Source organism: Canis lupus, chromosome 13, assembly GCF_048164855.1.
Source record: "Canis lupus baileyi chromosome 13, mCanLup2.hap1, whole genome shotgun sequence".
Lineage (NCBI taxonomy): Eukaryota > Metazoa > Chordata > Mammalia > Carnivora > Canidae > Canis > Canis lupus.
The window spans coordinates 62703354-62725493 of NC_132850.1; the positions used below are offsets into that span (position 1 = coordinate 62703354).

The 22140-nt window shown below is 41.4% G+C and overlaps 1 protein-coding gene and 1 long non-coding RNA gene across 5 annotated transcripts in view; one reads left to right on the plus strand and one right to left on the minus strand.

The window, feature by feature from the left end:
* The window catches only part of CPE (carboxypeptidase E), a 102278-nt gene that overhangs the window by 41149 nt on the left and 38989 nt on the right, over positions 1 to 22140 (plus strand). The window lies entirely within an intron of this gene.
* On the minus strand, positions 1250 to 18065 carry LOC140603192 (uncharacterized). Of its 4 annotated transcripts, none has more exons than XR_012006254.1 (4): positions 16313 to 18065; positions 14239 to 14318; positions 13584 to 13676; positions 1250 to 1499 (listed from the first exon to the last, which is right to left on the minus strand). It is a non-coding gene; the product is annotated as an uncharacterized lncRNA (long non-coding RNA). The 4 variants fall into 4 exon arrangements; XR_012006256.1 differs by lacking the exon at positions 1250 to 1499 and adding an exon at positions 9491 to 9693 and having other exon boundaries at positions 16430 to 18065; XR_012006253.1 differs by lacking the exon at positions 1250 to 1499 and adding an exon at positions 9491 to 9693.

Genomic DNA, 22140 nt, shown 5'->3' on the forward strand with positions numbered 1-22140 from the left:
AACTCAGGAGTTTTTACTCTGATTTTTAAGTCTCTATATTTTTATCTTGCTAAAAAAACACTATAGGTCCTTCTTTATTACTTCTTCTAGTTCTTAATTTATTGAGTCTAAGGAATTTATGGAACTCTGCTGAAGTAATATTTTAGATCAATGTTCCCTTTATGTACCTACAGATAGAAGATAGGGTGAAAAGTTTGCCTACTTTCTATTTGGGAAAATAGAAAATTCCCCCTGCCTATTTATTAGTTGGATAAAGATGAGCAAGAAGTAAAAAATAATCTGCCAGAGTTAATACTATATTGACAATGCAGTCAAATCATACAAAGATTGTTTAAGGTCAGATCTGTTTAAAAGCAAAATATTTCTCCTAAACATCACTTAATACCAGTAAAGTCCAAGTAGATGTTTTAGATAGTGGTTCTCGATGAGGGAGATTTTGCTCCTCAGAGAACCTTTGGCGATGTATGGAGACATTTTTGGTTGTCCTAACTCATGGAGAGGTGTTTCTGGCATCGTTGGTTAGAGGCCATAGATGCTGCTAAACATTCTATAATGCTTGGGGCAACCTCTCCCAACAAAGAGAATTCTGGTCCCAAAGGTCAATAATGCTCCAGTTATACCTGCTTTGGCTTAGTTGACACCTTTGATTAAATGATTATGTACAATGGTGAATATAGATTTTTATAATATTGATGTGCATCGTAAGACAGACTATATTTTCTTAGTTTTAAATTTAAATTCAATTAGCCAACACATCAGGTGTGTAGTTTTCAATAATTCGTTAGTTGCGTATAACACCCAGTGCTCATCACATCATGTGCCCTCCTTAACAGAAGGTCTTTTGTAAGACAGAAGCAGACATCTAAATATCTATAAGTGCTGAAAGAATGACCCGAAGACTTCAGTAATAAACTATTCTGTACTATTCTCTGCATTTTGGATTTCAGGGCTCTCACTAGCAATGATCTAGGATCTTCAGCCAAATCGAAATAGGTGATAATTTTCCACACTCAAGATTTTATATATTTGAGTAGAGAGAGAGTGAACATAAGCAGGGGTAGGAGAAGGAGAAGCAGACTCTCCACTGAGCAGGGAGCCGAGGTGGGAATGGATCCTAGGACCCTGGGATCATGACCTGAGCTGAAGGCAGATGCTTAACTGACTGAGCCCCCCAGGTGCCCTTGTTTTGTACTTTTCAAAAAAAGTAAAATCGAAGGCCAAGTTATTAGAGCATTTCTTTTTACTGAATTAGTTTAAGGTTACCTTTGTTATATATAGTGACATAGTCTGTTTAAAGAGCTGGGGAACATGCTAAATCCAGTCCCATTATTGTGATCGAGTCATCTCAGGTGCTCCATGCCATCTGCTCCCTGTTTCCTTTCTTGTTGCTTAGAGTGTGGTGCCTACCTGTGTCCCTTCTATCAATGGTATCACCAACACATAGGTCTTGCTCAAAATGCAGGCTCTTGGGACCCAGACCCGACTCATTGAATCAGAATCTGCAAGTAAACAAGGTCCCCAGGTGATTAATATGCATGGCAAAGTTTGAGACACACTTGTTTTGTTGGCCTTGGTTTTATTTTCCATTTCAGTGGTCTAGTTTTGATATAATGTTAAATTGTGTAAGCTGCCTCAAATTCATTTAGAAGCAAGAAGTAGTAAAACTTTTTTGTTTCTGAGGTGGACCATTTCTGGTTTATAAAAGAAACATACAGAGACACATATTTGGGAAAACTAAAAGAAAGGGTAAATAGGTTAACTGTGGCAATCCATTGGCATTGCTCTCTTTTTGTCTCTATGTGTTTGTGTATGCATATATTATAATTTTGTTCTGCCTTTTAAAAATATTGTATCACAAACATTTTCTTAACTATTTTCTACAATTATTTGGAAGACCTATTAATGGTTGCTGATATTTTATTCTGTTGATGCAGCATAATTTAGTCATTTTGTGGAGGATAATTCCTAAATGAAAGGAAAAAAAATAGGCATTGGGTAAGAATCTACAAAAATTTTCAATTATTTCTTTCTGAATATTAGATTCCTTAAAGGAGACCCTATTCTCTATAGGATGTATGGAACTCCTTGTCTGTGATGCTTTATTTCTACACAGCTGTGTCAGAAGTATCCCATTGTGCTAGTCCGATGAAATAGAAGTGGATGTAGTACTTCCCAATATTTTCCATAGAATTTCCTCTAGCGATAGGGTATAGAATAGTGATTTAGACCCTCCCTCAATGTCAGGGTGTAGTCCAAAGCACCTATATTTTACACATTTGATATTTATTTATTTATTTATTTATTTATTTATTTATTTATTTATATTTTAGATATACTTATCTTCTTGAAAAAATTCATATGAATTTGTATTTCATTCTATAAATACAAAAATAATGTTCTTTTTTGCTTTTTAGTGAAATGGGAACTTCCCTTAAATTTTCCTTAAGATTATACATTTTATGGTGTATTTCTTTTCTTAAAGTAGGTTCCACTCCCAGCGTGGAGCCCAATGTGGGGCTTGAAATCAGGAGATTAAGAGTCAGATGCTTAACTTATCAAGCCACTCAGGCGCCCCTATGCTGTATTTTCTTAAACTCCTTGGCAAGATTTAAATATTCCAATGTGAAAATACCCAAACAGTCCTACTGCTCAAAGAAAAAGACTTGTCTATCGTGGGAGGTAATTTTTCCCTTGACATCACAACATAAAGACTACCTTGTTTCTCATATGCTTCCATTACCCGTTGTATTAGTTTCTTGTGAGTTCTATAACAAATCACCAAAAACCTGGTGCTTTAGAACAACAGAAATTTATTCAGTGTGGTTTTAGAGGCCAGAATTTAAAAATTAGTATTGCTGGGGTGAAATCAAGGTGTGGGCAGGCCACAGCTCCCTTCCTTTCCTAGCTTCCCATTCTTGGCTTGTAGTAGAATTGCCTTCTCCTCTTCTGAATGGGAAATATCCCTTTTATAAGGACATGTATGGTTGCACTTAGGACTCACCCAGATAACCCAACATAATGTTCCCTTCTCAAGAGTCTTAATGTAATCACATCTGCAATGATAAGACAACATTCATAGGCTCCAGGATTAGGACATGGGTATCTGTTGAGGAACCATTTTTCAGCCTACCACACTGTTAAAAACAAGACAACACGCCCCAAATGGAGTTGCTTGTGCTAAGCCCCATGTCACCAAACCTGAGATTTAATTATAGCTTCACCATTCCCAGAAATCAAATCTTAAACCAGTCTATCAGGAGTCACCAGATCAGCACTAGTTAGGTAATCTGCTTGATAGACCCCTGCCATCCCCTAAAGGAAAGTAACCTTTCAGTAACCAGTCTGCTTGCTCTTTTCTTTTCTTTTTTGCCTAGTATAGCTTCTTTGATCCCACTCCCTTCTGCCTATAAATCTTTCATTTTGTACAGCTCCTTGGAGTTCCTCTCTATCCACTAGATTGGATGCTGCCCGATTCAAATTGATTTTTGCTCAAATGAACTCTTAAAATTTTTAATGTGCCTCAGTTTATCTTTTAACAACACCAATCTTTACTCTTTTAACCAATCCTGTCATTCTTCTGTCTTATATTAGCTAACTATTGTTACATTACAAACCACCCCTAAAACTCAGAGGCTTAAAAACAATCCTTTGCCTTTTTCATAAATCTGTGGGTCAGCAATTTTAGCTGGGCTCAGCTGGGTAGTTCTGCTAGTTTGCTGTAGTTTACTTAGAAGCTGGCTGGTTCAAATGGCTTCAGTTATACCTGCCTGTGCAGGTTCTGGATATCTAGCAGTCAGAGGAGACTCTACATGGGTGTCGGCTCAGGGAGTTGTAGCTCTGAGGACCATTAATTTAACAATTTCTAATTCCCTGCAACTCTTGTTTCTAATGCTTTTAAAAATTAAAATTTGAAAAAAAAAATCCAAGTCTCTACAAAAGAGTTCCCAGAATTAGTGGGAAGATTCTTTGTTCTTTAAACACATTTTATTTTATTTTTTTAAAGTTTGTGTTTAAATTCTAGTTAACATGCAGTGTAATATAAGTTTCAGGTGTACCAGGTAGTGATTGGACACTTCCATACAGCACCTAGTGCTCATCACAGCAAGTGCTCTCTTGAACACCCATCACCTATTTAACCTACCCCCCACCCACCTCCCCTCTGGTAACCATCAGTTTGTTCTCTATAGTTAAGAGTCCTTTACATTCACTTTAAAGATGATTAAGCTCTGCCATGTTAATAACACTTCAAATGTATAAGAAAAATCAAATATACATACACACATGCACACACATATATACATACATATACATGATATAAAAGCAATAATAAGCAACCTGGATAAACCATAAGTATTTATTACAAGTGCTTGTTTATGCTCTGCTTATGCTTTTGGGTTGTTTTTTCATGCTGTGTATATTACTCATAGTTAGGTAAGAAAAATTTTATGCTTAACATCTAATCCCTAGGAAAGTCATAACCTCAGCTGACGTGAGGCCAGCCATGACTATTTTGGGAGTCATTCTGCAGGTAATTTTCATACACCTGGAGAATCTAATTGTTTGAAAGCTGAGTGGAAATACCAAAGAAAACTAGAAATAATGTTATTATTATTGCTACTGGGTTTTTTAAAATGGATTGAGTCTAGTCTTTTTATTTTTCTACCAGTTTTTAATAGCTACAGAAATCACATAGCCTAGAGGTAGTTTTCATTAAAAAAAAACATTACTGCTTGCAAGTAACCATATGTGACCAAATTGATTGCATGTGTTGACTCAATTTTTGGAAGAAGTACTCCTAACCATACTTACTACAAGACCTCCTTGTTCTCTGAAGAAAATGTCACTTTGGGAAGGTTGCATAAAAATTTTAAAAAGTAGTGCAAAACAACATGTGACAAAAATAACATTAAAAATATTTTTTTTGGCCTGATTACAAACTTAAGTACTTGTGTGGGATTTCACAGTGATGTTTATAGATATGTTCTGCAGGATCCCATTTTAGTGACATTTTGAAGGAAACAGACTAGAAGTGTTGTCAGTTAATATTCAAACTTCATCATTTCTAGCACAAATCCCCAAAGGAAGGTAAGGACTTTTGCATAGTATGATTGATGGTTGCAAGTGGATGGTAGTAAAGTATATAATTTTTACTCTCTGTTGAAGTTTGAAAAAAATCTAGATCTATATGAAAGTGATTTTTATTTATATCTAATATATGGCTCACAGAAGAAATATTTAAAAAGTTGTTAAAAGAAAAAGGATATATATTTCCAGGCCTACTAAGAGAATGGCATTTGGAGTGAGGAAGTTATATTTCAGAAAAAGCAAAAAGAACAATCAGAAAATGATTTGAGGGACGCCTGGGTGGCTCAGCAGTTGAGCATCTGCCTTTGGCTCAGGGTGTGATCCTGGGGTCCCAGGATCAAGTCCCACATCAGGCTCTCAGCGAGGAGCCTGCTTCTCCCTCTGCCTGTATCTCTGCCTCTCTCTGTGTCTCTCATGAATAAGTAAATAAAATCTTAAAAAAAAAAGGAAATGATTCGAGTTAAATGTTTGGATGCCCAAGTTGAAGAACGCTGGCACAGTGCAGGGGAAACCAAGGACTGAATGCAACCATGGCTAAGGCCTAATGGCACTACAAATGTAGCCCCTTTGCCTGACTAGAAAAAACTCTGGCCTTCACAGTCGCTCATGATCAGCTCTGTCTTTGGTCTTTTCCAATGAACTTGCCTCACCTGAGTGGAGACTTTGTGATCATTGCAAAGACGGTTCTTCAGCACCTGCTCCAGCTCCCTGCTGAGACGCCTCGGTCTGGAACGGAGCCTGCGCCCTATTCCTGGTGTTTCCAATGTGTGCCCTGCCTTTTCCCAGCCTCCTGGCTTCCTTACCTTGGATGTCCTTATGTTGAGCTATGAGTCATATTTCTACTAAGCTCTAAGAGTTGTGGTGTTGGGTTGTCTCCATATTTCTCACTTCCTTCTCTGGTGGGACGTCTCTGTCCTCATGTGGTAGGACTGTTCTCCACTGTTCACGCTTACGTTATGCCTCCTGGGTTAGCTTCAGGATCTGCTCTTGTATCTGTTTCATCCTATAGTTTAGGCATGTCGGGGCTACAAAATCACCCTTGCAAAAAAGGGGGAAGGGCTAGCAGACTGATACAGACTGACTTTCTGTATCAGAGAGGGAAAGAGAAAGGGAGGGAGGGAGGAAAGTGTGTTGAGGGCGCTAGGCCAGGTACTTTCCATAGATAATCTCCATGTTTAGCTCCCATAGTTCTCTAGGAAGAGGTGTTAATATCCCCAGTAAGTAAGAACACAGAGTTAATAATAGGGGGGATTTTTCTGATGAAGACCAAGCTTTTTTTTTTTTTTTTTTTTTGCTGCTTCCTCACAAGTTAGAAACCTCTGAAGGGGAAAGATGCTGCTTTCTCTGTATACCATCCAAGGGCAGTGAGTGGAATTAAGTACTAAAGAGCTTGGCACTTGGAGCAGAGATAGGTGACAACTGGTTAGATTTCTGTTTGAGCCTGAGAACACTAAGGTATGGGGAGGGTGATGAAGGTCCCAGAGAGTAATAAGAATGTTTAAATATGTGAGAAGAGCTGTGAAGGGAGGGGAGCACGCTGAAGGCTTTCTGGTGTGAGGTGGGCGCCCCTGCCCACTGGGGTGGCTAATGGGGAACACGGGCAACAAAGGTAGGAGAGGTGAATATAATAGCTAGAAACATGAAACAAAAAGCCTCAACTTTCTCTCCTCTTTACACATCTCCCCCCTAAAGAAAAAAAAAGAAACAATCGGTGTTTCTGACAATCGGGATGATGCCAGAGAGGAAGGTCGGGGAAGACAATGTACTTCCCAAACCTTTAGGTGCTTCAAAAGTGAGAAGCTGATTGGTGTAGACAGATTGGTCTGTGCCTGCCTTCGGTCATGCTGGGCACAGGGGACACATTGGCCAGAGTCACAGGTTCCAGATGGATAATTCGTATTTACAGCTATAGTTCAAGGCCATTTCCTGATGCCCCACCCCCTTTAAACTCAGTTTATCCTTCGTTTCCTCATTGCATAAGTGGCACCGGCACGCCGCCAGCTGCTCCTACAAGAGGTCTGGGGGTTACTCTGGATGCTGCCCTCACCTCTCCTAGGGCATCGCCAAGCCCGGCCAGTGCTACTGCTTAATCATCCTCCATTCTGTCCATGAATGTGCATGCTCTCCGTGACCCCGCCACTATCCTAGTCCAAGCCAGTAGCATCCCCACAGTGTCTCCTGTCTCCTTTCCTTGTCACCTTCTCTGTCTTTCCAATTCATCATCCACACCAGAGGTTGGCAAAGTTTTTCTGTAAAGGGCCGGGTCATAAATATTTCTGGCTTTGTTGGCCATAAAGTAAGTTAGCTTCTTCTCTTCTCTTCTCTTCTCTTTCTCTTCTCTTCTCTTCTCTTCTCTTCTCTTCTCTTCTCTTCTCTTCTCTTCTCTTCTCTTCTCTTCTTCTCTCTCTTCTCTTCTCTCTCTTCTCTTCTCTTCTCTTCTCTTCTCTTCCTTCTCTTCTCCCCTCCCCTCCCCTCCCCTCCCCTCCCCTCCCCTCCCCTCCCCTCCCCTCCCCTCCTCTCCTCTCCTCTCCTCTCCTCTCCTCTCCTCTCCTCTCCTCCTCCCCTCCCCTCTCCCCTCCCCTCCCCTCTCCCCTCCCCTCTCCTCTCCTCTCTCTTTTTCTTTCTTTCTTTCTTTCTTTCTTTCTTTCTTTCTTTCTTTCTTTCTTTCTTTCTCTTTCTTTCTTTCTTTCTTTCTTTCTCTTTCTTTCTTTCTTTCTTTCTTTCTTTCTCTTCAGTTTTTTTTTTTCAAAACTTCAAACACCCGGTGCCCATCTGTACAGTTTCTGTCTGAACTGCTCCATCTGAAGGGGAAGTGGCCAGAGACAGTACATAAGCCAATGGTAGTGGTCGCCCAGGAACACTTTATTTACCAACCAGATAGCAGTAGGGTTGCTGTTCTAGACACAGGTTGCCGAGGATCTCTGCTCTACAGGGTGGCTAGTAATCCTTCTTAAATACGAGCTGAATGGCATCAGACCCTTGCTTGAAGCTATTTAATTACTTCACTGCTCAAGGGAAAAAATTGGCAGCATATTGCTCCTTTATTCTGCTTATTTTGAGCCCCTTCCTTCTTGATCGTTTTGAGCCAGTCTTATTGGCCCGATTTCATTCAGATCCATGAAAGCTTCGAGTTCCTTCCTGACTTGGGGCCTTTACACAAGCTGTTTTCCTCTCCCTAGAAAACTTCACTTTCCTGACTCCCACTCAGCCTTCTGTTCTCAGCTTGAGTGGTTTCAGGGAAACCTTCCCTATGTTCTCAGACTAACTTGGATGCTTCCTGCTACCTCCATACTTACCTCATAACTTCTATCTCAATTTTAATGAAATGAATACTGGTGTGATTGCCTGACTTTTGCTCCTTTCTAGACTACGAAGTCTGGGTCAGGGAACATGTCTGAGGTTTCGACTGTGATTTCTCAGCATCAGATCTCGTGCCTTGGACAGTAGGCAACTAGTTGCTGAATGAGTACATCTCAAACTATAATGTCTATCTGCAATGTGAAAGTCAATATTAAAGAAGCTGTTGCCCGCTGGAGAATCAAAGTGAAACAGAGGTGCTGTGGCATTTGATTAACAGCTATGGAGGGCACAGGTTTTGCAAGAAAAACTTTTGGGCCTAACCACATGTTAGGCCTGTGTTTGACTATTCTTGGACTACAGAAAAGGCAATTTCATGTGCCTCAACCTAATGCTAAATATTTGGTGTACCCTCTTTCTTAGAGCTACTTACTTCCAGCACCTGAGAGACTTAATGAAACCCATGAACGCCAGCCTGGGGTCACAGTTCCCACTTGGCTTGTGTTGCATGGAACATTGTATTTCATAAGCTCTTGATGAAGATGAGGTCCTGAGAGTAAGAGTGAGGGAATCTGCCAATAGGGTATAAGCAAGAAGACCTGCAGCAGCACCTGGGCATTGAGTTCATGGTAACAACAGGTCTTTGGAACTACTTGGTCAAAACTGTAGGAAAAAAAGATGAGGTAACTATGTCTCAAATAATTTATACAGATTCCATGAAATGAAAAGGGACCGTGATTTTATATGTATGACTTTCCAGGAGAATTGAGATGCTAATCGTTTCCAGGCTACAGGAGAAATCATCCCTGGAAAATACTTATCCAGAGAAACAAAAGAAGAAAGGATGAAAGCTTGAGTCTGTGCTTCTAAAGAACAGCTAATAATTAATTGGCTAGCCAATTAGCGAACATGTTATGGGTTAACAATAGTAAATAACTATAAATGTGATGTAAAATATTAACAATCCCTGAGAGTTTTGGGAATTCAAAGACTATAACCTCTCGTGTGCCCTTCTAGGTTTTATGATTCAGAAAAAGTGTAGAAGGGGAGCAAAAAGAATAATAAATTTGAACATATTTTATACATATGTGACATGATGTGTGTTGACATTTATTCACTTTGATATCATCATGTTCCTTACAAATTTTAAATAGCAGTCTGTGCCATTTTATTGCAAAACTTTTGTCTGGCAACCTTTGCTCTCCTTTCTGGTTTGAATAAATTCCAATTCTGCTCTTGTTCTTACAACTCCATTGAAGGTTACTGAGGGTTGCCATCTCCATCCCTGTCAAGATCAGCAGTGCCATGCCCCTAAATGTAAGAGTAATTGGATTAGCGGTTGACTTCATTGATCATTCCTTTAAAAAAAATTATTTATTCATGAGAGACACAGAGAGAGAGAGGCAGAGACAGACACAGGCAGAGGGAGAAGCAGGCTCCATGTAGGGAGCCTGATGTGGGACTCGATCCCGGGACCCCAGGGTCACGCTGTGAGCCAAAGGCAGATGCTCAACCACTGAGCCACCCAGGTGTCCCCTGATCATTCCTTTCTTTGTAAAAAAACAAACACTTTTTGACTTGGTTTCATACTGCTCCTCTTCCCCCGTTGGCTGATTCTTCTCTACCCTTTTTATAGTTTCCTCTCTACTTTCCAAACTCAAATATTTAGAATATTCTAGGACTTTGTCCTTGATCTCTTCTTTGTGCACATTTCCTAAGTCAATGACTTTCAAACTTATTTTCATCCGTATGCGGTAAGAAACACATTTTAGAACGTTGCTGGGTACATGCACACATATACACACTGAATCGAAGTCCTCACAAAACATTTTGATATATTCTTTTCTCTAATCTTTTCTATTTCATTAAAAAGTCCTCTTCACACCCACTAACTTGATTTCACTACCCACTCGATGAGTCACACAACTTACAGTTGAAAAGACATTTTTCTAAGTAGGTCTCATATAGTCTCATGATTTTGGATGCCACTTTTATGCAGACAGTGTTGTAACACATAAGCAGTTTTCACTGTGCATAGGAGTGTAGGATCACGAAAATGACTGTGCCAACTGAAAGCTTGTCAAGCTATCCTCATGGTCAAGGGGACAAGTCACAGTCTTTGAAATTTCTCATTAAAACATGAAACACTCTTACTTCTGAGGGTAAATATATAGGGAAATGGAAAATAGTAAGCTTAATATTATTCAGTACACTGTAACTGAAAATTACAGAAATATTGAGAATTAGTGTGTGGGTTTTGTGTGTGTGTGTGTGTGAAAAGTGGATCAAGAGTAGTTTGAACTGTGCTTGCTTGCTTCTTTTTCTTGTATAAGTTACCTTACAGAATGAACATCTTTTCAGTGTCTTGGTAAATCATAGCACTGTCACTGCTTTCTGATTTTGGATCAGCTTCCAGCATTTTATTCTTTGCACTTTCAGTGTAAAATGTCTCCAAAACTTCCTTTAAAGTTGTTTTTTTGCCAGCATCACTTCCTCTGGGACATCTTTATCCTTTTTCCTCACAACCACTTTACTCATTTATGTTGATAAGTTCCCCTTCACTAAGTTCCTCGGGCCACATATCTAGAGTCTCTCAGATGGTAGCAGTGTCAATATTCCCACTATTAGCTATTTCTTCCAATTGCAGTTGAGGGGTGCCTGGATGGCTCAGTCAGTTGAGTGTCCAGCTTTTGATTTTGGCTCAGGTCATGATCTCAGGGTCATGAGATTGAGCCCTGCATCAGGTTCCACGGTCAGCTCAGTCTGCTTCTCTCTCTCTCTCTGCCCCTGCCCCTGCTCGTGCTCTTTCTCTAAAATAAGTTTAAAATAAATTAAAAAAAATAAAGACCTTTAGTGGCATTCAATTTGAATTTTACTTCCTGCGTTATTCCTTTCCATGTCTTTGGTGCAGTTTCATCTTTGTTGGCTAGTTCCCTCTTTTAATTATCTAATTTGTGAAAAGTCATATGTTCTAATACTGAGAGACAAGAAGGCAACACAACTACAAGCTTTGCTGTCTGGGGATAAAACAGAATGACAGATCAATCATCAACAGACTTATAAAGAAGTGACATGATTGGTCAGTCATCGTGATGCACATCTGTCATTTTAAGGAGTGATTTGTGGACAGGGGGTTAGTAGTGACCTTTGTACTTTATGTAAACACTCACACCTCATACGCAATGGTAACTGAAATGTGAACCGTGTTGCTGGGGACATGGTATTGATTAGCTACGTGGTGGTGGCTGATATTCATGCATATTGGATCCATCCAACAGGCATTTCTCTCTGAACTCCAGTGTAATATAGTGTAGCTTTAATTTCTTATAGGTCATTTAAACTCAATTTGTCCAAAACAGAATCTCGGAGGAACAGAGATTGGCCAGTCCGTCCTAAAGAGAGGTGGCTAATATTCACTTTGGGTCACTTTCATTCCTCTGACGGTCTCATTTGCCTTTTCTTCTAAAGGACCAGATAATAATTATTTTTGGCCTTGAGGTAGTGCAAAAGCAATCATAGACAATATATAAGTGAATAGGTGTGGCTTTTTTTCCCCATAAAACTTTACTTGGGCAGCCTGGGTGGCTCAGCGGTTTAGTGCTGCCTTTGGCCCAGGGCCTGATCCTAGAAACCCAGGATCGAGTTCCGCGTCGGGCTCCCTGCAGGGAGCCTGCTTCTCCCTCTGCCTGTGTCTCTGCCGCTCCCTCTGTGTCTCTCATGAATAAATAAATAAAATCTTAAAAAAAAAACTTTATTTACCAAAAACAAGTGGCCAGATCATGGACTTTGGTTTGCTAAGCCCTGAACTAGACTGTTCCAAAGACTTTTTGGCAGAATCATTCTTGAATTATCTTAGACATAGAAAATATGTTTTTGAATTAATCTTTGAACCAAGGAAAGAACTTTCATAATTCTTTTCGGAATGTCCACCCTAGTTTTACCAGCCCTATGATTATCTACATTTCTCACACATATCTTACAGGTACAGCAGCAGCCCATTTCTTTTCACCCCCTTATGGTGGACATAGAAAAGATCTACTTATTGACTTTTGCTCAATATTTCCTCACATTATAATGGGTATTATTAGGTCAGACTCCTGGCTTTTGTCCTGAAGGAAAACAATTGTGTTCTTTTATTATGACACTCTTTTTTTCCAAACTAAAATATGCTTTGTGACTTTTTCTGATTTTAAATTCCTGCAGTGTTCTTTGATTTTGTAACCTTGATTATGTAGCAATTGAAATGGTGATAATTTCTGCATATCATGGATGAAAGGGGTGCTCTTGTATAGAGCCAGAACAAATGCTTTTTAGTTGTGTGGATACTTGGTATTTTTCAGAGTAACAGCATGGCTTGGTATGGTGAAGATATCTACTTTTGGGATAGGAGGGTACAAATCCTTCTAGTATTGCAACTTGCTGGCACAGCAATCTTGAGCAAGTCACTTTACTCAGTTTCTGCTTTCTCACCTATTGAGTGAGATTATTAACACCAGCTCTGCACAACCTCAGAGACTTGTAGTAAGGTGGAGTGATGCTCAAATAGAACAATAATGTATTAAAAAAACACTCCATAACTTGAAGAGCACTATTTGAATTTAATGAGTTCTTTTCCTACTTGCTTCTTTTAATCTATGTGTGCTATAGGCTTGATGTACAAAAATTGCTATTTCTGATTTCTCTGCAGTTCACCAATATTCTGACTAACAACTGCCAAGTTGTATTCTGAGTAAAACCAATTCAACTACTTTGTTTAGTGTGAACCAGTTTGGGAGGGGTGTGCCCCTCTACTATTGTCTGTGTTCAGTCCTATGTGCCAAGTTGAATGGCATGGTCACCACATAAGGCTGATGCTATGCTGTGTCTGAGCTTTCGCATGTCCCAACGACTCACCCTCCACTGGGGTCCTCTCTCGTGCTGCTCCCTCAATACCACACGGTCTCCCCTTCATGTCTGTTCTCTAGTTGGGGATGGCTGCCCTGGCTGCAGATGAGAACCTTAGGACAGTTCATCTTCTTAAGGTGAGGGTGAGAAGCCCACTCTACTCCCAGCCCAGACCCCTGCCCATCTGGATGGAGGTCAGAGATGGCCCTTAAGCCAGTGGCCTCTAAAGACCCTGCCACCAAAGGTGCCTCTGATTCTTGGCATCATGAAAGACTTCACCTTGTATCTGGAAGTTTTGTATCATTATATAACTTTACCTTTAAAACTCTGCCATCAAACAGTTTTTTCTTGAGGTTTGTGTATGATGCTTTTGCTCTGCTTAAAATGCCCCTAGACGTTTAGTCTGTTTCCTATCAAAACACATTTAAAGAATAACATTACGTTATTATTGGGCCCGAGTTTTCCAAAGACCAGCCAATTTCTTATTTAGTCTATTTTAGAGACAGTCCAATATAAAACAGATTTTAATGATTTATTTAATGATCCTTTTTTTTTTTTTGTATCTTGACTAAAGTGTTTTATAGAGAAATTCAGGTACTTAAAAAAAACCCTTAATTTTGACATATAGAAGAATTTTAATCTTCACTTGTTACTATTCTTTGTTACTTTTTCTATTCAAAATTAGTCTGGTTATGTAATTTTGATATCTCAAGTGGTTATTTAAGTTGGACACTGTATAGAAATTCTCATAGTGCATGACAGACAGCCCAACTGCAGGGGAAAAGAGAATATATTGGTCTATGGAAATGACAAACTCTAGGATAGATTTGGCTTCGTGCATGGTTGGGTCAGAGAGAAAGTGAGATCTCAAGTCCTTGGTTAGGGGGAATGCTCTTCTCTGTATTGCCTCCTTTCTCAGAAAGACACTTTTCTTAGAAAGATAAGTTCCCACAATTCTTAATTGAATCTTACTGGTCTGGCTTGTGTCACATGTTCAGATCTGAAACAGTTGTTGTAGTCAGAGGGAGTATGCTGATTGGCTAGTCTGGTTCCTGTGAATTGAAAGTGGAGAAAATCATGTTGCTATTACTCAACAAAGGGGATTGATTTCTAGATCAGCAAAAGCATCAGATGCTCATTTTAGATACCATTTCAGTAGTATTTTCAGGAATCTTTATTGAGGGGCTGAATCCTGAATGAATTAGCTCTTTTCTTTCAATCTCCTTGCTTCTGAGTTTGTTTTCTAAGGGCCAGGAGATGGGGTGAGGGGAGGATTAAAGTGAAACCCCGTTGGTCAGTACTTGTTAGGAATAACTCAAGCAGTCAGCTAGATCCTGAAGATATAGAGAAGGCACTGATGTGGCTCTATAAATCATTATGTCTAATAAAAGACACTTAAACATACGAATTCAAGACAATGTAAGACTTACTATGATGTCATCATGCATTGGGTATCATGGGAGGCAGGGCATACAGCCAGTCTGGAAGCAGAGTGTGGATAACGGAAGGAATTTTAGGCAAGGTTTTCTGGAGGAGCTAACATCTGAGCTGAATCCTGTAGTCTGAGTAAGAGCTTTTGGATAAGAAAGTGGGGAATGAGGTATCTGGGCAGATGGAACATAATGTACACCCATATGGAGATGTGATAGAGCGAAGTGAATGTGATGAGCTACAAATGACTTACTGTGTTACCTGAGGGTGAAGTGTGAGTCAGAGAGAGGCTGGAAGGGGTGGGTGAGGGCCAGGTGTTGGGCACCAACATAAGCTGCCTGGAGTTTAGGTTAAGTTCAAGTACAAAATAATTTGAACTTTATCCTGTGAGGGCTAAGGAGATTTTAAAGGAGCTCAGTGAGGGGAAGGATGGCGCGACGTGCATTTCAGATCATTGTGTGGAGGATGGATGAGGGCAGGGTCAGTTCTGGTGGGAAGTCACCTTAGGAGACTATTTTAACAAATTTAGTGAGAGATGATGAGGGTAGTGAACGGAAGAGTATTCAGAAGGGAAGGGATAGAAGTTTGGTAATTGGATCTATGTGGCAGGGGGTGGTCGCTTTACAGTACATGTCTCCTCCAGATACTAGTCCTCAGGTCAGGGAGGTCATTTTGGTCTAGACAAAGCAACAGGTATATTTGGAGGTACAAACAGGCCTGTGAGGAAGGAGTAGGGGAAGTAATTGGGCATCTGTTCTTCTTTATTTGAGGCACAGTAGTGCTGCATCACATTCCCCCTCTATTGATCATTTCATCAACATGTATCCCTTGAGCATTCTCTTTTATGCTGGTCACTGTGCTGGGATCCTAGTAGTGAGCCCAACCGTCATAATCCCTGCTTCTATGCACCCTATAGCCTACTGTGGAAGACAAATGGGTAATTTGAACAGGCAATCTTAAACATTAGTGTTACAAAGTCACTAAAATAAATACGGTTTTAAAAAGATAAAATAAAAAAAATAAATAAAAAGATAAAATAGATCTAATGCAGTGAAAGGGTCCATTCTGGCTTTAAGGCTACTGTGTATTAAGAACTGTAAAGGTTCATGCCAGTGGCTGCAATGGGGGTAATGTATGGACCTGATTTTGGGTTTCTTGAAACTCATGGAAGGCAGATTCCTAATAGAGTTTCAAGGAGCGCTTGCTGAAAGGATGAGCACCTCCAGCCAAAAACAGAGGTGGAGATCCTTAGACCAAGCTGTGGTGTGAAGATCTGGCCCTTTCACACTAGGCAGATTTTGTGCAAGGCTCTCCTGATGAATATGTGTCCTGGAATTTTAAAAGAGTGTGTATAGTTTTCCAAGATGTCTGACTGGTAGTCAGGAAGAGGCTTCAACCTCGGAGAATCTGGCTCCTGTAATTCTGACTTAGACGAAAGGGAATAATGAGGAACATGTCATTTGCCTGGTTCATGAAAGGTGTTTTTGGATAAATAGTTAGCTTTATGTTTGAAAAAACTAAACAGTCATCCAACCAACCCAATATGAACAACAACAAAAACAACCCTGCCCAAACCCCAAACAAAAGCCCCAACCCCAAGTAACACCATAAATACCAGTTGTCTGGCAATTGCCAGAAGGAAGCCTTGGGTGGAGGCAACTTTGAAATTCACGCAACAAAACACGTGAAAAGGAAAGTGGATAAGGTGTGAGACGAGGAGGAAAAAACCCACGGAATTAACTGAGGGAAGGTAGTAGACCACGGCTTTGGTGTTCATCATTCTGTTGTACAAGTCAAGAGGAATTCATTTCCTAGTTAAATTGTTAGAAATAAATTATTCATGGAGGAGCCATCTGTGTTCTCTGTTGCCAATTTATTCACACAGAAGGAACAGTATGTGGTGGAAGAAATCTGCTGAAGCGGTTGTTTTACGTGACTCATAACACTTTGAAGTCTTCAGTTTCAAACTTTTATCTTCTATCTCAGGGTGACAGGAGGTTCATGCTATATTTTTCATTCTTACGAAAAATTCAGAGAGACTACCAGCAGAGGATACTGTTGCTAATGAGAATATGTCTTTATAGCAGCTGCTAGAACTTTCCATATACCAACAAACTGGGGCAGCCATCCGATTAGAAAAGGGGAGTAGCTTTCTTAAGTTGTACACACCAGTGTTCCAGATAAAAGAGCGTGGAGGGGTGCCCAGGGGCGCAGTGGGGTAAGCCTCCGACTGTTGGTTTTGGCTGGGGTCATGACCTCAGGGCCCTGGGATGGAGCCCCCCATCCAGCTCTGCACTTAGCGGGGTGTCTACCTGACATTCTCTCTCTCTCCCTTCACCCCTTCTGCTTGTGCTCTCTCTCTCTAAAATGAACAAATGAAGTCCTAAAAAATAAAAAAGTGTTGAGGTGATGGCCCTGGTGGATAACGAGAGCCGAATCAGTCCTCCAGTTGGCTTGTAGCTCGACGAAGGAGCAAGGTGCAGTTGGTTTGTTGAGTTTATTTCTCTGCTTTGTAGAATCGTCTTAGCTCTTGATCCCTTAGCTCCGAGCGGATGAGCGCGCTTGGGGCTCAGGTTGGGCCACAGCCTCATGCCCATCGTGCAGCTTCGCCTCCACCCCGCGGCCACCTGTCCCGTTTCCTTCGGGGGTTCCTGCTAAAATACTGTGTGCAGGTGTCTATTTCTCTGTTTTCACTCCCCATGTGTCCTTCCAGATTCTCCACAGGCCTCTCATGCGGTGACGTCTTTAGCCAGAAAGGCCCAGTGTTTTCGTGGGGGCCGAATCTCTGGGAGGCAGGAGGAGTGGCGGTGTTAAGGTGAACCTTTGTCAGTCTAGAAAACATTCCTTGCAGAAGTCAGATCACTTGCCATCATACACATGTGGGCACCCGGAAGGTCGGCAGGTACTCATTCGTAGCAGAAATGAGGCGAACGTTTGTTCCAGGATTGACCCAGCCACCACCATCCCCTCCCGAGCCCAGGTTCTGGAGCAGTGGGGGGACTGGCAAGCAGCACTGAGTTCCTGATTCATGGGAGCACGAGGGCATAAACAAGAGTAAATTCCTGTAATTTAGATATTTAAGCCTTCTCCACTTACGAGATACCCCCCTCCTGCCCTCCCAGTTGCGTTCCCTTGGGGCCACGACGACCCACAGGCCTCACTGTGCTGGGAGTGGAGCGTTGCAGGGCATGTGCCCGAGGCCACCACCTCGACCCCGGTTCTCAGATGGGGAAGTATTTGCCTGAGGGACTTTGTCCCGTGAGCCCTTAAGAAGCACTGGCTAATTAGTGCTTGAAAATGTCCTCGGAGATTGGGACCTCTTGGTTCCCAGGGAGGCTCCTTACTTCCTGGACAGCATCAGCGAATGTCAGTGTGACATGAATTCTTAGAATGCAGCCCTGGCAACCTAATCTCAACAATGCAAAAAAAGAATGTAAACTACTGTTACATTAAAGGGCCTGCAGGATACCTCTGGATGGAAAACTCATCAGTTCAGAGACACATCCCAAGGGAAAGAAAGTAGGGGGAGATGCACTTGCTGAAACATGTTCTGGCTGCAGACCTGGGGCCTTTGTGCCAGTTCCCAGGATTGCCAGGGTGACCGCACGACCTGGCTTGTTCACAGTGGCCCAGTTTAGGACAGTTTTCCTGGAGTAATTAAACGCTGAGATCCCTTGCTTTCCAGAGTCCTCTGATTTGGTTGGTGATCTGATGAATATTGACATGATTTTTATTGGTTCAAAGGGCGTAAGGAAACTTAGGAGTATTGGGTATCTGGAGAATTGAAGCAACTTGGAGAAGAGGTGGCTCCCATACATCCTGAGCCCCTCACGAGGCCTGATTGGCAGCACTTGGTGGACCTTTCCCGTGACACAGGACATCACGATGACTCAGCCCCATTTTGCTAAAGAACGATGCCATCGTTTGAATGACCTGTCAATGCCTGCCTCTGGAGCAGACCACTGTGGCCCGTGAGTTTTCCGGGCACTCTCTAGACTCGCCCGCCTGTTTTCCAAGTAGCAGTCTAGAGCCAATAATTATAACTTCCGGGGTGGGCATTTTCCATGAGATCCTGGTTTCAGTTACTCCCAGTCACTAAACCCATCATATTTGCACTTCCTTGACAGATCTTTTTAATTTTCTTTTGGCTCGGAGTCCACTCAAAATTTTGGGTTTGCCTTTCATCCCTGGCTGGAGGCTGTGGGTCATGGTTGAGGACCCATTGGCATTCTGATGAAACCAAAATGACCACCATTGCTTCAGTTCTCTTGCTGTTGCCTCAGGTTGCGTGCACAGAAGATTCAAAGTGACTTTTGTACGTGGTTCTAATCATGACCAACCATGTCTTCTGCTATAAAAGGGCAGTAAGGAATGCATTCCCCATTTTTTTTTAAATAAAATATAACATTCTTTTTGTAACTTACTATTTAAATCACGTTTCTGGTTTGGCAGGACCTTCTAAAATTTTCCCACTAAGGAAAGTTTTTTTTTTCCTATAGCAAAACAATGTTTTTATTCCAAAATAGAACCATTTTATTCCAAAACAGAATCGTACTGGTGGTCCATAGTACTGCTTCCGAACTTCCTTCTGATACTCTTCGAACTTGTCTTCTTGCCATGTAAATAAACTTAGCGTACAGGGGATTCATACAAAAAGAGCCAAGTTAGGTCTCAGGATTGTAACAGAGGAAAAAAAAAAAAGAATTTAGTCCTGTGCTGTTCAACGTGGTAGCCACATACAGCTACTGAAGTATGATTGCAATTGAGGATAATTAAAAATCCAGGTCTCCGCTGCACCACACTGCGTGTCAAGTGCTCTCCGGCAGTTATGGGGAGGAGGAGGTGAGGGTCGTTGGAAAAGTCTTCTGTGTAGAAGTCAGAACAGAGAACAGAGCAAAGAGGATTTTTGGAGTGGTTCTTCCTTTTTCTTCTCTGCCTTTTCTTTCCTCTTCCCTCACCATCACTGTCATCACGATCAAGTAGTTGACTGTTTTTGACATTTATGACACACAGGCCACCAATCTACGTGCCTTCAATAGATTTTAAAAATTTAATCCTCCCAATAATCCTGTGAGGTAGGTCTTACGGTCACGCCCACATCTGAGTTGAAGAAATCGAGGTAGAGAGGATTAATAACTCGCCTATACCTGACAGCTGGTAAATGATGGCACACACGCAGCTAGACATCCAGCCTCGCTTCAGAGCTTGCATGTTTACGAGGGAGAGGTACTGCATCTCCTTAAGTGAGCGACCCATCTGGGTTTGGAACTAATTAGAAGAAGAAATAACTGCCGGTTGAGGTGGACTATGGCGGGTGATGACTGCCAAGTGGGGAAGACGAGGCACAGCTATTGTTGCCACTGGTTTCGGTACTTTGTTGTACTTGCCGACTCTTCATTCCCACAGAGTTCCTGCTACCCCAGCCGTAGTCTCTCTTCCCACCCTCCTTGCATTTCCCCCAGTTTTAGTGAGTAGAGGGATTCATGTCGGGCTGTTCCAGTGTTCAGTTGCACCATCCACATGAATTAGAGGATGGCTGTAGCAAGTGAAGAACAAGATCTTTGATATTGAAAATTGGGGGGCGTTGGGGGGCTCAGTTGGTTAAGTGTCTGCCGTCAGCTCAGGTCATGGTCCTGGAGTTCTGGGATGGAGCCCCGGGTTGGTCTCCCTACTCCGTGGGGAGTCTGCTTTTCTCTCTCCCTCTGCCCCTCCCCCACCATGCTCACTCTCTCTCTCTCTCAAATAAAATCTTGCAAAAAAAATTGGGTGACATTCTTTAGTTACTTTGGTTTTTTTCTTTATCATTGTGCAAGAATGCGACATGCGATCTGTCCTCTTAACAGATTTTTAAGTGTACAATATATATATATTTTTTACAATATTGTTAACTACAGGTATGATGCTGTGCAGTAGATCTCTAGAATTTACTCATTTTGCATAATTGAAATTTAATACATGTTGGTAAGCAGCTCCTCATTTCCCCTACCCCAGCCCTGGCAACGACAGTCCTCTTTGCTTCTACTGAATTAGAGCATTTTGGAGACAACATGCTCCAACGAAGCTCAAGATGTGTCCTTCTGAGACTGGCTTACTTCACTTAGCATAACGTCTTCAAGGTTTGTCCATGCTGGCACATATTGCAGGATTTCCTTCCTCCTGAAGGCCGAATAATGTTCCACTGTATGTGTACATCACATTTTCTTTACCCATTCATCTGTCAGTGTTCATTTACCTTGTTTCCCCCTCTTGGCTATGGTGAATAGTGCTGCAGTGAACATGGGAGTGCAAATATCTCTGATAGGCCATCCTGTAGCTACATCTGATGTCTGGGACAGGCAATCCCTTATTTCTGTCTAGGAAAGGGAGCCATATAAAGGAGAGAGTGGTGGCTCAGGCCCTCGTTGGAACTAATAAAAAATAAAGCAAAAGACCCAACCTTGTGTATTACTGGGTACGCTATCACCATTTCTAACCGACTCCTTTGCTCTAACACACCTATACCAATAGGCTGCCACATTAAGACATTTGTGATCTTTCATCCACCGTCCACTGGATTATTGCATATTGGTAAACTAGAATTTGGATATTCAGGGCAAAGCAGAATGAGATATCAAAACTTGATTGAGGCAGGTAGCGGGGTAGTTAAATAATTTGGCTATGGTGGTAGGTCACGGGTGTTGGATCCGTGTGTTGCTATTAGTAACTTGTGTGGTATTGAGGACATCATTTAGATTCCCAACACCCTTGTTTTCTTCATCTGTAAAACAGATGAAAATAGTACCTACGTCATAGGGTGTGTGTGTGTGTGTGTGTGTGTGTGTGTGTGTGGAATTAATAAACAGAAAGCCCTTAGTACATGCAGGCCATTGCTAATATCACCAACTCTTAGATTCTAGGTCTAATTAGATGATGTAGTTGTGACATGATTACCAATGTCGTAACGAAATAGAGGTTAGTAAACATTCGAACACTGCCATGTATGTTCATGTGTTCACAAATAACACCAGAAATGTTGAGTTGCCATTTTGCTTTCAAGAACACCAGTTTAGGGGTGCCTGGGGGGGTGCAGTTGGTTAAGCAACTGACTCTTGGTTTTGACTCAGGTTGTGACCATAGGGTTGTGAGATTGAGCCCCCAGTTGGGCTACATGTTTAGCCACAGAGTCCTCTTAAGATTCTCTCTCCCTCTTTTTCTGCCCCTCCCACTCATGCTGTCTGTCTCTAAAACAAACAAATAAATCTTTATATATTAAAAAAGAATACTAGTTTATTTAAGGAGGGATCTAATTGTCTTTTATTTCTTTTCATGACTGCCCTTGTTGCTCTGTTGGCTATGTCTTTTCATATTTTACATATTGTGGGGATGAGACATCCAGAGATTAGAGAAGTGAGTGTGAAGATAGCAAAGTGATTGGTGGAGTGATAAAAAGAGAGTACCAGATAT